General features: G+C 36.3%; 2 pseudogenes; one reads left to right on the forward strand and one right to left on the reverse strand.

Annotated features, from left to right (window-relative positions):
* The first annotated feature begins 6,050 nt into the window (after positions 1 to 6,050).
* On the forward strand, positions 6,051 to 6,168 carry LOC120622380 (uncharacterized; annotated as a pseudogene).
* Positions 6,169 to 10,702: 4,534 nt separating this feature from the next.
* Positions 10,703 to 10,821, reverse strand: LOC120622365 (uncharacterized; annotated as a pseudogene).
* Between the last annotated feature and the right edge of the window lie 4,127 nt (positions 10,822 to 14,948).

Genomic DNA, 14,948 nt, shown 5'->3' on the forward strand with positions numbered 1-14,948 from the left:
TTAAATACAAAGAGAGAATATTAAAAGCAGCAAGAGAAGAACAAATAATTACCTATGAGAGAACACGCATAAGACTGGCAGCAGATTTCTGAAAAAGAAACTATGAAGGACAGGTCTTGGCAAAAAATATTCGACAGGATGAAGACCCAGGATCTACAACCAAGAGTAATTTATCCAGCAAAGCTATCATTTAGAGTTGAAGGACAGATAAAAAGCTTCGCAGACAAAAATAAGCTAAAGGAATTTATCACCACAAAGCCAGTACTACAGGAAATGTTGGAGAGACTTTAAAAAAAAAAAAAATCATGTATCAAAAACAGGAATAAAGACTAGTAACAACTACATTCCTATCAATAAGTACCTTAAATGGAAAAGAATTAAGTGCTCCAACCAAAACACTGAGTAGCTGAAAGGATAAGAAAATTAGATATATGAAAAGGAAGAGGATGGAAAAAGATATTGCTTTGAAGGACATAGAAGGTATTTAAGACAGAGAAAGATAAACACTATATGATTTCACTTAGATGTGGAATTTAAGGAATAAAAAGGACAAACTAATCAAAAGTAGACTCACAAATATAGTGGACAATTTGGTGACAGACAGAGGGGAGGGGGGTTTGGGGGCCTGGGAAATGGAGTGAAGGGTTAAAGAAGTACAAATTAGTAGCTGATGGATGGTCATGGAGATGGGGAGCATGGCATAGGGAATGCATTAATATGATGGCTGGGTGGAGGGTCAGGGGAGGGAGCAATTGGGGGGATCATTTTACTAACTATATAGATGTTCAACCAATGTACTGTATACTTGAAACTAATTAAAATTTTTAGAAAAAGAAACTGAAAAATTATTCTTTGAAAATCTTTTCATATTTTTAAGAGAGATTTACTCTTCTGCGACTTGTCTGTTGCCTAAATTCTGCCTACTTTTTATTGGTCTTTTCTTATTGATATCCAGAAGCTTGTTTTAGAGAAATTGAACTTCTTTTTGACATGAATTCAAATATCATTCCCAGTTTGTTTGGAAATTATGACTTGATTTATGGTATATATACATGTATATATATATACATATATATATGTATATATACATGTATATATATATACATATATATGTATATATACATATATATGTTTACCATGTAGAAATGTTCTATTGTTGTCATCAAATTTAAAATCTTACTTTATGATTTTTGGATTTTGTATCAATAATAGAAAGACTTTTCGATATTTTTTTCTAATGTTCTTAATGTTTTATTTTCATGTTTAAATATTTGATTGAATTGGGATTTCTTTTTTTGTCAGTTCTGAAGTAAAGAATCCATTTTTTTCCCTCTAGTCAGTTGTACCTGTACCTTTTATCGCATACTTTTTCTCCATTGATTTGAAGTGTCACTTTAATCAAATATTACATTTTGTATTTATTTCTGCAATTTCTATCTTGTTTATCTATCTGCATGTACATATGACAGAATCATACTGTCTGTAATAGCTGTAGCTTTATAATTCATATTGAGAAGGGCTAGTTTCTTTGACTACTATTATTATTTCAAAATTTTGTAGTTGTTTTTGCTGTTTTATTTAAAAAAAATTTTTTTTATTTGGTATATGTAATTTAAACGTTCCATGTGTATAATTATCAGAATTAAGCTAAATTTATAAACTAACTTAGGAAAATTTAGTTGGTATTTTGCCTTTCTATCAAAGAGCATGGTATGTAGTTCTGCTTGTTTTTTGGGTCCAGTTTTCATTTTTAAACTGAAGGTGTTCGATTCTCTTTTTTAGCACAAAATTGTCTTTAGAAAGTAGGAAAAAAGTGTAATTTGAATTTTTCCTTGGTTTGGTTTTTGGTCTTTAGATTTGGCCAAAATGTTACCCTGAAGTCACTCACCAGTTTTATGTCTGACTTTATAATGGGGGATGGGGGTGGAGTGGGGGGTAGGAAGGAAGTTTATTCTTGTAATGTTTTGTGAATACTTGGTCCTGAAAGCTTGGGTTGGTAGATGAATCCTAGCAATGCTGTCGCTTTTTGTCCTAAGAGATTTGGCTGTGCAACATAAACTGTAAATACTAACTAAAGCAGTGCTTGCTACTTTACGGCAATGGTTTGCAAGTTCTGCTAGTGCATTGTATGGCTGTGCTTTCCAAGGATTACTATTCCTTGTTGTGGCCTTGGGACTCCAATAGCAATGCCAGGTCATCCAGTTCAGGTAACACCATGGCACTCAGCATGTTAACATTTCCTAACCAGCCTCGCTCTCATGCCAATATTCAAAAAGGGCAATCTAAACAAATACTTATTTACTTGTTTAGATCTTGTCTGAAATTCTGCAAATGAAACCTGAACCTTTTTGAAGTCGGCGCCCTGGGTAATAAAAACATCCTTATCAATGTTGAGCATGAGCTGTACTCACGGTGTCATTGTTTTGGGAATATGTAGATTATTGCCAAATCGTCTTTCAGTTTGTAAGGAGCCACTGTGCAAATCTTCTGAAATAGTTCTGACTTCTCTGCATGCTCTGACTTGTCATGAAGTAGAGAGCTTTCTCTCACAGCTAGCCAAACTTTCTTGATTCCTCACTGCTTTAAATTTTAAGAGTTCCTGTTTCTCAGAGAGGTACTTGTTTTAATTGAAATTATCTCTTTGCAGCATATATGCCAACACCTCTATTCTAAAAATCAGAATTTTTTTTTTCTATATTTAATTGGCTGTCCTTTGGGGACAAATAGAATATTTCAGGTTAGTGGTGAATTAACCTTATTACTTTGTGGAGATATTTAATTTGGGAAAAACGTCCTGAAATGTATTTGCTACATTCTTATTTCTTGCTTTGCCTGCACAGGGTCGAATCAGGGCCCATGGTAGCCTTGGAAGTCAAAGTGAATTTCATGAACAGATAGAAGGAGGCCATTGGCTGCTCTTAATTTATTTGACACTTCACAACTTTGGGGAATTTATTCCACTATCTGCCTGCTCATTAATCTGGCCATCTATGGTGTTTTGTTGTTTGTTTGTTTTGATTTGATTGACTTTGTTTTTGGTCCTCTATGAAGAATAAGAAAAGAGTGTTTTGGTGGTTTGGCTCCAAGTCCAACATAAAACAGGGGATGGGATAGAGGAGGACTAGCTACTGTGTTGAGGGAAAGACAGTGATATCTGAGCAGAGATGTGGATTCATTAGGGGGTTAGCCATGTGAAGATCTGAGTAAAAAGCTTCCTAGAAAGAGAAATAGCAAAGGCAAGGCTCTAAGGTAAAGTTGAGCTCAGTGTATTCAAAGGTCAGGATGCAGGCCAGTGTGCCTGAAGACTGGAGAACAAAGGTGAGAGGGGTTAGAGGTGAGGTTAGAGCAGGTGTGGTGTATAACTACTGACATGGCTCTCAAGGATTCCCACCTCCTACTATTCACACCCTGTATCACCACCTCCCCTTGTGTGTGGGCTGGACTTAGTGACTCACTTTTAATAAATAACATATGGCAAAACTGATAGAATATCACTTCCGAGGTTAGGTTGTAAAGATCTTCTTGCTCTCTTTCTTCCTTTCCCTGCCTCTTTTTGACTCACTCCCTCTGGTGTGGCAAGCTATAATATTTTGAGCTACTTTGTGGAGAGACTCATGTAGTAAGATTCTAGGGGTGGGCTTCAGACTGTAAGCCGTGAAGAACTGAGGCCCTCAGACCAACAGCCCATGATGAACTAAATCCTGTGAGCTACCATGTGAAGGAGCTTGACAGAGGACCCTCCCCAGACAAGCAATCAGATAACTTGCTACCCTATGCAACACCTTGAATGCAGCTCAGTAGGGTCTTAAAGCAGAGGACCCGATAAAGTTGCACTTGGATTCCTTACCTACAGAAACCTTGTGATAATAAATGTTGTTTCAAGCCATTAAGTTTTGGGGTAATTTGTCATGGAGCAATAGATAAATAATACAGGTGGGTAGGGCCAGATTATAGAGAGATTTATTGGCCATGGTGAGGAGTTTGGAATCTTTCACTGCAGTTCAAGGAAGAACATGATCACTTTTAAAAAGATCACTCTGACTGCTCTGTGGGGAATATATGGCACAGGAGCAACAGTGGAAGCAGGACAACAAGCAGAAGGCTCACAGAGAAGTATAAATGTGAAATGGTCAGATTTAAGATATATTTGGACATAATGTTGATATGACTTGCTGGGGATTGGGTATGTGGATGAGGGAATCAGGAATTGTGGATGACTTACACATTTTTGGTTTGATCTACTGGGTGGATGCAGGTGCCATTTGCTGAGATGAGGAAAATAAGGGGAAGACTAAGTTTGGAGTGGAGATGGAAATATCCATCTTGAAGATGATAAACCCACGTGGAGATGTCAATGGGGAAAGGTCAGGGGTACAGATGTTTGGGGGATGGGTGGGGCAGTTCTTTGGGGGAATATATTTAAATGAGTGCTCAGAAGCTCTTGAGAAGAACTACCCTAAGAGAAGTCAACATGCTCTCATTTTGTTGAAAGAAAACAGGAGAGAATTAGGGTTGGTGATCCTGTATATAGCACCTTATCCTCTGTCTGAGTTCACATGTTCTAAGGTAAACGGGAAATAATAACAGCCTTCATAAATATTAAAATAAATACTTTCAATAAAATCTGCATTGATTCATTAATTACCTTTGGTGCCAGGACTTCTGCAGAAATGGGAGATGGCAGTCTCAGTACAGATATCAACACTTATGATATGAAGTGGCCTTGACTTGGATGTTGATGGGTCTCGGTAGTAATAGCAGTGTCATTGTCAACCATAGGTGATGACTTCTTCTGTGAGCTACAGTGATGCAGCTGCCATTTTTGGCCTCAGCAGTGATAGGAGGAGGGGAAAAAATGGTGGACGCCAAGTCATGGTTAGCAAGGCACTTCTTAGGGATTTTTCTTTTGTTGAGGACTTTGAAATAGGTTGTACTTTCTCAGTTGGGATCAAATTGGAGAATACCATTATCATGACCTATTTTTATCTCTAGGATGTGATCTCTGAAAAACAGGGGTCGTTGAAAGAGAATGTCTATATTTGTTGGAAAACTGTTGTCAAGAACATTAGCTATTGAGCCACACAATGTCCATATATAATATCTATGATATTAATATTTACTATTTTATTCAAGACATTAATGTGCTTCCACTATTATGTTCAAAGCACTGATGAAGGTGACTGTATTTCCTGTAAACAGCCTTACTTCTCAGGAAGATCACAGATAGATTTTACTCTCAATTCTGTTTATTTAAGCTTATGGTTGGCACATTTGTGCTCACCTCAATTATTAATTTTTATTTTATTTTTATTCCTCAATCTTCTTGTTAAGATGGTAAGATGTCTTTTACTATAAGATCTTTCAAGCTTTTCTGTTGTTTTTGAGAGAGATAAGGGACTTAAACATTTTAAGGTAACAATATTGTATTATAAAAATCCTAAGTATTTTCTATGCTGTACAATATGACACAGGTTTTTCCCCCCATATGTCACTAACTCTTTATTTTAAAATACTTCTCACCTTAAACTAGGAAAAAAGAGAAATTCAAATGATTAGATTAAGCTCTTCTTTGTCTTTTGTGCCCTCTCCCTCTTTTAATATTAAGGTTTGGGATATGAGGCATTTTGAGAGCTGAGGACTTTAAGAAAAATTGTACAGCCTAGAAGAGGTTAGAGATTTTTTGGAGTGAGAAAGTTGTTGACTGAACAGAAAGTTGAAGAGAAGTTCTGAACTAGAAATGTTAGCACATGAATTCCAAATATTTGCTCTAATATACTTAAAATAAAAATTTTCTTTGATGTCATATTGAGATCTATTTTTTCCAAACCATTCTTTAGTTTTTAAAATTTCATGGCATAGCATGGGCCATTGTTTTTCCTAAAAACAGTATTTGTTACTTCTGATGTGATTCATGAATTAATAACTAGTCAACTTAATGGTATAGCAAAAATTACTATTTCTTAAAATTTTAGATGTGATAAGATGAAATTACTAAATTAGTAATAGAAGGGATACACATTGTATGATGTCACTATTAAAAAAAATCTCCTATCTACGGCCATGCCACCCTGAACAAGCCCAATCCTGTCTGATCTTGGAAGCTAAGCAGGGTGGGCCTGGTTAGTACTTGGATGGGAGACCACCTAGGAAGACCAGGTGCTATAGGCGTAAAAACTAAAAAATAAAAAATAAGGGATTGTAAGCTTACAAGGTCCTTGCAATCTGTGAGGTCAACCAAGGGTTGCCTCGCCTAAAACAAACAAACAAATAAATATCGCCTGTACCCCTACCCACCATTTTTGTGTTGAAAACTAATTAATGTTATATATAATTCAACATTTAGAAAAACTGATGGAAATTGAAAGGTTTAGAAAGAGCAGATATTGTTAAAATTAGATGATTGTCTCTTCTTCTCAGAGATCTCTTCTTATTTGGTACCCCACACCCAGCCCTAAGGCTTAATCAGGGTGGATTAATTATTACCTAAAAATGCTCAAATGGATTATCCACTGAAAATAAAGCTGACTATATATTCAAATGGACTCTGAAATTGTGCCAGCCTAAAAAATTTTATCTTCTTTACTTATGGGGTGACCTATTTGTTGATTTTGTAGTTGTTGCACTTATTAGTTTTAAATTTAGTCTGAGAGTGCAATTTATTTTCCTTACTTAGAAATTCCTGGAGTGTAGCTTCAGCAGTCTCACTATAGTTCCTAAATAATAATTTCAATACTTTCTATAGTATAAATAAATAGCCGAACATATCTTTTTTTCTTTAAGTCAATTTTCAAACTGAACAGTTCAGTAAATCTGGAACAGACAAGGCTATACTATATAACCTTTTAACTTATCAATGGAAAGTCCCAGACCTAAGTTTCCAGTTTGTATTTGTGATGAATGTGCTCAATATAGGATTATTGAATAAATGAATTAATGAGCAAAAGAAATAATCTCCTTTCAAACTCTGATCCTTTCAGATATGTCTCTCCCTTCATTACAAATTAGTTCACTTACTTGTTCAGGAATATTTCCCCCACAGTCTGAAGCATAGTTGACCAATGATGTATCTTACCTAAATACGACTTTCAGGTTTTATAGTCAAACCACAACCTTCTAGACTTGCAGAAGAAGATCTGTTGTGGACATTCTGTCTCTGACACGCTTCATATGTATGCTAAAAATGTCTGAAGTGATCTGGAATATGTTTCATACTGAATCTTGCCTTGTACAAATTTAGTCTAAACTTGACAGGTTTCTTCGGCGTGTTGCTATATAAAATAGTGACATACTATAAACCACCTAAAGTCACAAGTGTCCTTAATTAGAAAGGCATTAAACACTTAAAGATGGATTTTAAGAGCTAGTATTATTTTTGCCATGTATTTTTTTCTTGTTAGAAAAAATTGGCTTGGTATATGGATGAAACGATGTATGCAGGGCTACAAAAAATGCCATATGTTTAACTTGAGGTAGAATTCTCTTGAAAACCAATAACTAGCATTCTTTTTGAAAATTTTGTTTGTTACGATTAGAAAGTTACTTGTTCTGCTTTGATTTACTAATTAACTTCACCGGTTTCGAATGTTTTCTGAAGTGAACCTGAGCCACAAACCGATCGTAATTTCCCCAGCTGTAGAATACTATACTCTGTCTTGGAACACGACACAATGATTTGTCAAGATCTGTCAACTTGATTTCCGGAATCTGTCCTTGTTTTTCAAATTAGAGGTTTTGTGAACCATCAGGTGAACTGACCATTTTAACAGATAAAAAAAAGTCATGGTTGTCAGCTGAGAAGTTTTTACAAATGGAACCATCTCCTTATTTACTAAGCCAGTGAGGTGATAGATTCCAGGGATCAGGTTCAGTACTTTTCAATGGCTTTAGTGATTTAAGAGACTGCTGAGCTCAACAGAGTGGAATTGAGAAATTTTACATTAAAATAGACAATTTAGAGTTCATTGGCCATGTGAATGAAATCCATTAATATGTTAACATCAATAGCTCTGAGTCCTCTTCTGTAAAATGAGGGAGTTAGAATGAGTTCTCAAGTCCGTTCAAGTTCTAAAATTTAATAATTTTTAGTATAATATGCTTGCCATTTCAATCTTAAAATTTATAAAAAAACAGTAGATGACATTCAGGAGGGCTATATTCTGAGATCTTCATGAATTCTCTAATTTTTGAAAATGGAAATGCATCACATGTTTCCTAAGTATGTTTTTGTGACACAAGTTTTCCATCTCTTCAATATTAGCTAAAGTTTTATATTTCACTTAATAAATATTAAGAAAAATTGAGCATGCATGATAACTGGTAGGGAAAAAGAAAGATGCATTCAGCTAGGAGTGATGGGCTGTTTTCTAGATCTCGAATCTGGCTTTGCATCATTATGATCTTAGGAACTGAAAAACATACAGATCCTCTGTCTTTATCTTAGATCCATTAATTCAGAATCTGTATGACTGATAAGTAAGTAGCCAGATAGCCCTAGTTTTTAAAAACTGTGATTCTGATACATAGCTAGATTTGGTACATAGGTTTAGCTAAGTAATTTGCTTGAAAAATCCTCATTGTTTGATGCCTTGAGGAAAGTACAAGCCACAGTTTTGAGTTATTCTTCAAGAGTTTATACCTCAAATATTTAATCCTCGAATGCCAAAGTTTTATATTCAAGACTCACAGTTGGGAGAGGGTAGTAATCCTGTATTCTGTCCTAGTAAGATCACAACTTTAGTTATGTTAAGTTTTGAACTACATGCTTTACAAGACATTGACCACTTGAATCTGCAGTCTGGCACATCTGCTTCATGCTAATTGATCTGAGGGAAAACTTGTAAATTTAGGTGGCAGAGTTAGAGAGGTCCTTTAAAAGCAACACGATTCCTACGTTATCATTCTTACTTTATCAAGAATCAAATCAATCGTAATTTTTATAAGTAAATATATACAGTATACATTTTTATTCCTGATCTCATTTGATATATGATTTTTACTGGTTAGCTGACTTTTACATTACTGATCCTATATCTACGCCATTTTAAAAAATATTATCTGCTTTCATGTTAGAGTAGAAATTACCCCAATAACTAAGAATATAAATACAATTAAAGAGAATTGGGTTTATCACTCTAAAATACATACTTTTAATAAAATTCTAGGGGCTTTTAAGCTTTTTCTGAGGTACACGTTAATTTTCAAATAGCATTATAAAATGGCATTATATTATGAAAAGAGTAAGATGTTTGTGTCAGCCTAGCATCTAAAAAGAATGCTCAGCACACAGTAGAGGCTCAGTAATAATTTATGGGATAATTTAACATGTTTGAATTGAGTTTTGACAAAAAACACTATTTTAAAAGTATTTTTAAAGTACTTTTAAAATTATATTTGTATTCACCGAACTTTTTTTTTTTTTTGACGATTTACTTGAATGAGTGGGGGTATATCTGGCCTCAGGGATTTAAAAGGCTAAAATAGTGTTGTTAGGTGTGCTCTCCCCACCCTACTCCTCTCTGCTGGTTGGTCACATTCTCCCTATTTCAGATGCACTTCCTTCAAGTGGTGAGAACAGGAGGTCATAGCCATAGGCTGCTTTAAGTTAGTGACCCCAGAGGGAAGCGGGAGCTCCTCCTTTCAATGTCCATATATAATATTTCAGAGAAGAACTCTCATTGGTCTGGGTTGGGTCACATTCCATCTTTGGACCAAGCATGATGTGCAAGGAGATTCACTGCTGACCAGAGCTGGGTCACATGCCCACCTCTGTGACCAAGGGCATGTGTGACATCTGTGACTAACTGTGATTAGCAGCTGGAGCCACATAGATTGGGAAGATGGAGAAGAGGTCAGTAGTTCCTAAAAGGAAGTAGGAATGTTGTTACAAGAAGAATGTTGAAGGTGAAGCTAGGCAGACAAAAGAAAAATGTATCTGCAACACACCTTTCCGTGGATCTGAGCTAGATGGTGGTCTTTCTGCTCTGTGTGGACTCAGTGATGTAGAGAGAAAGACAGGTAAGTTGACAAGGAGCAATTTAAAGAGAAGAGTCCTAGGGCAGAAGGTCCAAAGCTCCATGGCCTAGAGAACATCACTTTACTAGAAAAAGGCTCAAACCTCTTCTCAGAGAAGATGACAGACATAAAGAGTGAATTAGAGTTGACAGGGTGAGTGGGTATAGCACTCAATAAATATTTGTTGGGTGAATGAATAAAAGAATGTCGAAATAGCATTTGAGGCAGTGATCAGCTTATACAAAGGCACAGTCTACGAACAGCTGTTGTATTTGCGGAGTGGTGAGAAAGTCATATGTCTGTTCTTTTAAATGACAGGTGTTTGGAAGAGAAAGTAGTGGGAAGAGCTGAGTCTTGAGAGCTTAGTAGGTGCATTGATTTACCCAACAAATATTTATTGAGTGCTATATCCACTCTAGCATGCCCACTTCTTGGAGACTTTTGATTCCTTCTTCACTATTAACCATGATAGTTCTGGCATGTCTCTTCATTCGGTGAGGGCTATCGCTTTCTCTAAGCTTTCCAGAGCCATCCTAGCAAAGTATTAGTTTCATCTCCCTGGGTCCTTGTCATTGTGTTAAATTAATTAATTAATTAATTAATTAATTAATTTAAGATGAAGCAACCCTTGGTTGACCTCACAGATTGCAAGGACCTTGTCAGTTTACAATCCCTTATTTTTTATTTTTTACGCCTACAGTACCTGGTTTTCCTAGGTGGTCTCCCATCCAAGTACTAACCAAGCCCGACCCTGCTTAGCTTTCGAGATCAGACTGGATAGGGCTTGTTCAGGGTGGCATGGCTGTAGGCCATTGTGTTAAATTTATTCACAAAAGAGTGCTACCATAATAGAAACTTTCTCTAGTTCAGTTGCATGTTCTGCTCCCATTGATGTAGTACTCTCAGAATTCTGTCTTGTGTGTTTCTGCTGGTACATTCTGGGAGCCTGCAGCAATATTAAGGTATAATGTCTTCACCTTGTTAAGAGACACAATACTTCTTCGGTGGGATTATATTTTGGCAACTCTAGTTATTGGTCGGGTGGCTAGATGGTGGGAGTAGATCAAGAGTGCTTTCTTTGTGTCATCTTACAAGGCAGAAATCTCTTTGCAATTTTTGGAAAAGGGAGGTTAGTCACTAGCATTTAAAAGGGAGGAGTGGGCCATTTCTGCAGGCCCAGAGGGCTCAGGAAAATCTGGGAATTCAAAATTTTTTAATGTATCAATTCAGATGTCCCTACCCAATGTCTTAGGTTCCCAGTACTTCCCAATCAGGGCCCTGACCTGGGAGTAGCAAATGTATCAAGGTTGAGAATACAATCTCTCCTGTAGCCCTGCTACTCTTAAATTAAGTACTGGATTTCTTTCAACTTTTTCTTGCCTTTCAGTTGTAAAAGATGAGAGCCTTTTTATATATTACTATTTAATGAGGTCACAGGCTTGAACACTTATACTTTAATTGGTGATTACTCATTCTCATCTGTTTATTCTATTTTCCCAAATTATCAGTTGATTCCAGCAACATACATCTAAATGTCTGCTATATTGAATCAGCCCATGCATTCCCTTCCACTGGTATACAGGCCCAGATCTCCACTGGAGAAAGTTTTAACAATTGTACTGCTACCTGTATAAGAAACTTTCTGTGCTCTTCTTACCAGTGAGGGGGGCTTTATGGCCAGTGGGCCAGCTGTTCATCCTTCAGAGTCCCACTTCAGAGTCTGCTTCCTTGGACCACACCTCATGCTCAGAATCTGAGACAGAGATTCAGGTATAGAAAATTTATTGAAGAGAGTGTGAGTTCTGGGGGAGAATGAAGGAAGCATGATTGGACCCCGGGAGAAGTTAAACTACAATTTGCTTGCAACAAAGGCCTCAGCCAATTCCAAGGCTTCTAATGTCTTTAATTAACCAATCATTAGATGGAGGTGAGCGGAGTGATGAACCTTGGGTAAGGGGCTTTCTTCTGTGCAAGGCAATTACTGGAGATAGACACAACTGAGAACTGTTGGCCATCAACACACCCAACAGATAGAGTGAGAGCTTCAGTCCTGCAGGATCTGGGCCAAGTATCTAGTACATTCAAGCATTTGTAGTGGGAGTGGAGTGGTGAGTGGATCTTCCTTTACTAATAAATCTAATCTCTATCCTGGGGAAGGCTGTACAGAAATTGAATGTAGGCTGACAATACTAACAAGAGGAGTGTTATAGGTGGGGAAGAATGTGTCAGAAATGATGTGGAAAGGAAATGTTTTTACTTTTGAACAAAAGGTGAGAGTGTTCAGCATTGAGTATGTTCAGTAAAATGGCCTGACTTTTTAAAAGCTATCTATAGCAAATGCCTTTATTTAAAAATTTCCTGTAGAAAAAAATAAATTTGTTCTTAATTAGTCTGAAAATCTGAATTCCTTTCCCTTTAGACCTTGACTGAAAACATAGCTTTTGTTTTTGAAAACATGAGGTTTCATAGATATAAAAAGGCTGTTTCTTAGGAGTAATGGAAGCCAACACACAGACCCTGAGTGTGATAGGACTAGAGTTAACTCTGTGTATTTAAACAACAGACCCTTCATGGTTATGAAGACTTTCGAGGGAGAAAGCATGAAGTCTGTATTACCAGTGACATTTCTTCCTCATGCAGTGTTTGCTTTTGCTAAGTCATTTTGTTACCTAATTATTTTTTTCTAGCAAACCCTAAATTATTATAACAAAACAACAAAAAGCCTTACTTTATATAATTCTTTAGATGTGACAAGTAATTTTGCATACTTTTTTTTATTGTTATATATTTGTTCTTATTTTTGTTATTATGGCCCACTTTTAAAGATGAAGACGCTGAGGCTTTTAGAAATTAAGGGAATTACCAGATTCCATACTTCTGCCTCCTAGAATCTGTAACCTTTCCGAATACTACAAGACATTGGATTTATTTATGGTCCCTTATAGCCAGATAATTTAGCAGTCTATCTATAATTCAGAAGCTAGAGTGGGGGAAGTACACAGAAGAGCATATGAACTTTCTGAAATGAATCCAATTATGTGGCATAAAAGAAAAGGAGAAGTCTCATTTTGCCCTGGGCAGTGAAATACCTTGAACCCACAATGAATTTAGGATGAGAGGAAAAGACCAAAGGGATGTGAAGAATTCAAGAGATTTACCTCAGGGTAGGGAAGTGATTCTGATGAAATGGCACCTGAAAACCACATTTGTTCTGGGAGCCTGAGAAGAGGGAAGATGTAGACATTTTCTTGGAAAAAAGTTCAGACGAGTAGTCACGAAGGTGATTGAGGGGGTTGGAGGGACCGACTTAGGAGGACGAGTTATAGGAATTAAATGGGTTCACCTTAACTTAAAGACAGCAAAGACAGGCCTTGATAACTATCTGCAATTATTTGGATGTATAAATATCAGGGAAAGTAAAGTGCTACTTCGGGTGGAACAAAGGAGAATAATTACCTGAAAATTAAGGCAATGAAAAGAAACCTAAATATGAAACAATTTATGTTTACAAGAATGTTCATGGCAGTTCCATTATAAACATTGTGTCTTTCAAGGACCAGCTTACCATAGATAAAAACTGCAGAACATAGTTTGTTACTTCTAAAAATAATCTTATTTGAATGCTATAAATTGTATCGAACCCTAATTTAAGTATTGTCTAAAAAAAACAAACAAAAAAGCAAATAAAAAGCACTATGGGATTGCACTAAGCAGATTACATCGTTAGTCCTCTGGGTGTCAGGGATGGCATTCCCAACCTGGGGAGTGACCCAAGGTGACCAGAGGGCACTGGATGTTCTCTAAGGGATTTAGTGACTTAAAGGAATAGCCAACAACCAGGGGACACCTGGAAAGGTCAGCACTGGGGCTGTGGTCGGGCAGGACTGTGGTTTCATCTATGTGCCACGAAGGAACTACACCTTGTCAAACTCATCCTGCTTCCTTGATGGTAACATTTAACCTTCATGTTCAGATTCTGTCCTTGGCTCTTCTGCTATTTTAGGGTGCAGTCCTTATCTCTTTGTGTATTGTGTGCTTCTTTTATAAGAACATTCTCATATTTTTTGAATATTTGCTTTCATTTACTATTACATATAAACTATTTTGAAATAGTATATGGAATTGTTTATGTATACTTATTTTCATCCATACCCACGTAAGGGTTGATTTGCTTTTGGGAGGAATTTTAGAGTCCAACAGTGATTTCTCAAACTTTCTGTGGTGAAGAATTAGTTTTTTTCTTTAGTTTTCAAATTCTTGTGGACTGATACTTGATAAAATACAGTAAAATTATGAGAAAAATAAAATAGGAAACCTTAAGACATACAAAGAGCAAACCCTACTTTATTTTTAGATTTAACAGACAAAATTTACTTTATAAAGTTACGAAAGTTTCTAAATGCTTACTCTTAGTTCTGTATTTCACAGAAAAGTCTAGGGTTCTACTTTTGATTTTTGTCATTTCCTGATCATGTTGCCTCAGGCATCACATTTCCCAGCCCAGATCAGAAGCTTTCTCATCCCTGAAATGAACATAACAATTTCTGTTCTTTCTCTCCAGGCATAGTAAAGATCATGTGGCAGGAAGGAAGGAAGCTTGGTTTGTAACTAGTGAGGTGCTAATTACACTTTACAGACCATATGGGTGAAATTGTTCCTGTCTGATGTGCTTCAGAAAGTTTTCATTTGTTCTAGCAAAGAAGTGAGTTTTTCATGGAGTTGAATCTTTTACATTTAAGGAATTGTCTTAAATTTCAAACTACTTAATGTCTTTCTTTTAGAAATATTTAGAAACATTTTACTGGTCGGTGAAATCTGAAACCCAGGGAGCCACTAGTATAAGTCTCAAGTTAAGTGTATCAGGATAAATTTGGGTCTTTTTCAAACCATACACATTGGCCCTTTGCCCCAGATTTTGGTCTATCCCCCTCTCCTAG

This window comes from Pteropus medius, unplaced genomic scaffold (assembly GCF_902729225.1).
Source record: "Pteropus medius unplaced genomic scaffold, Ma_sr-lr_union100, whole genome shotgun sequence".
Classification (NCBI taxonomy): domain Eukaryota; kingdom Metazoa; phylum Chordata; class Mammalia; order Chiroptera; family Pteropodidae; genus Pteropus; species Pteropus medius.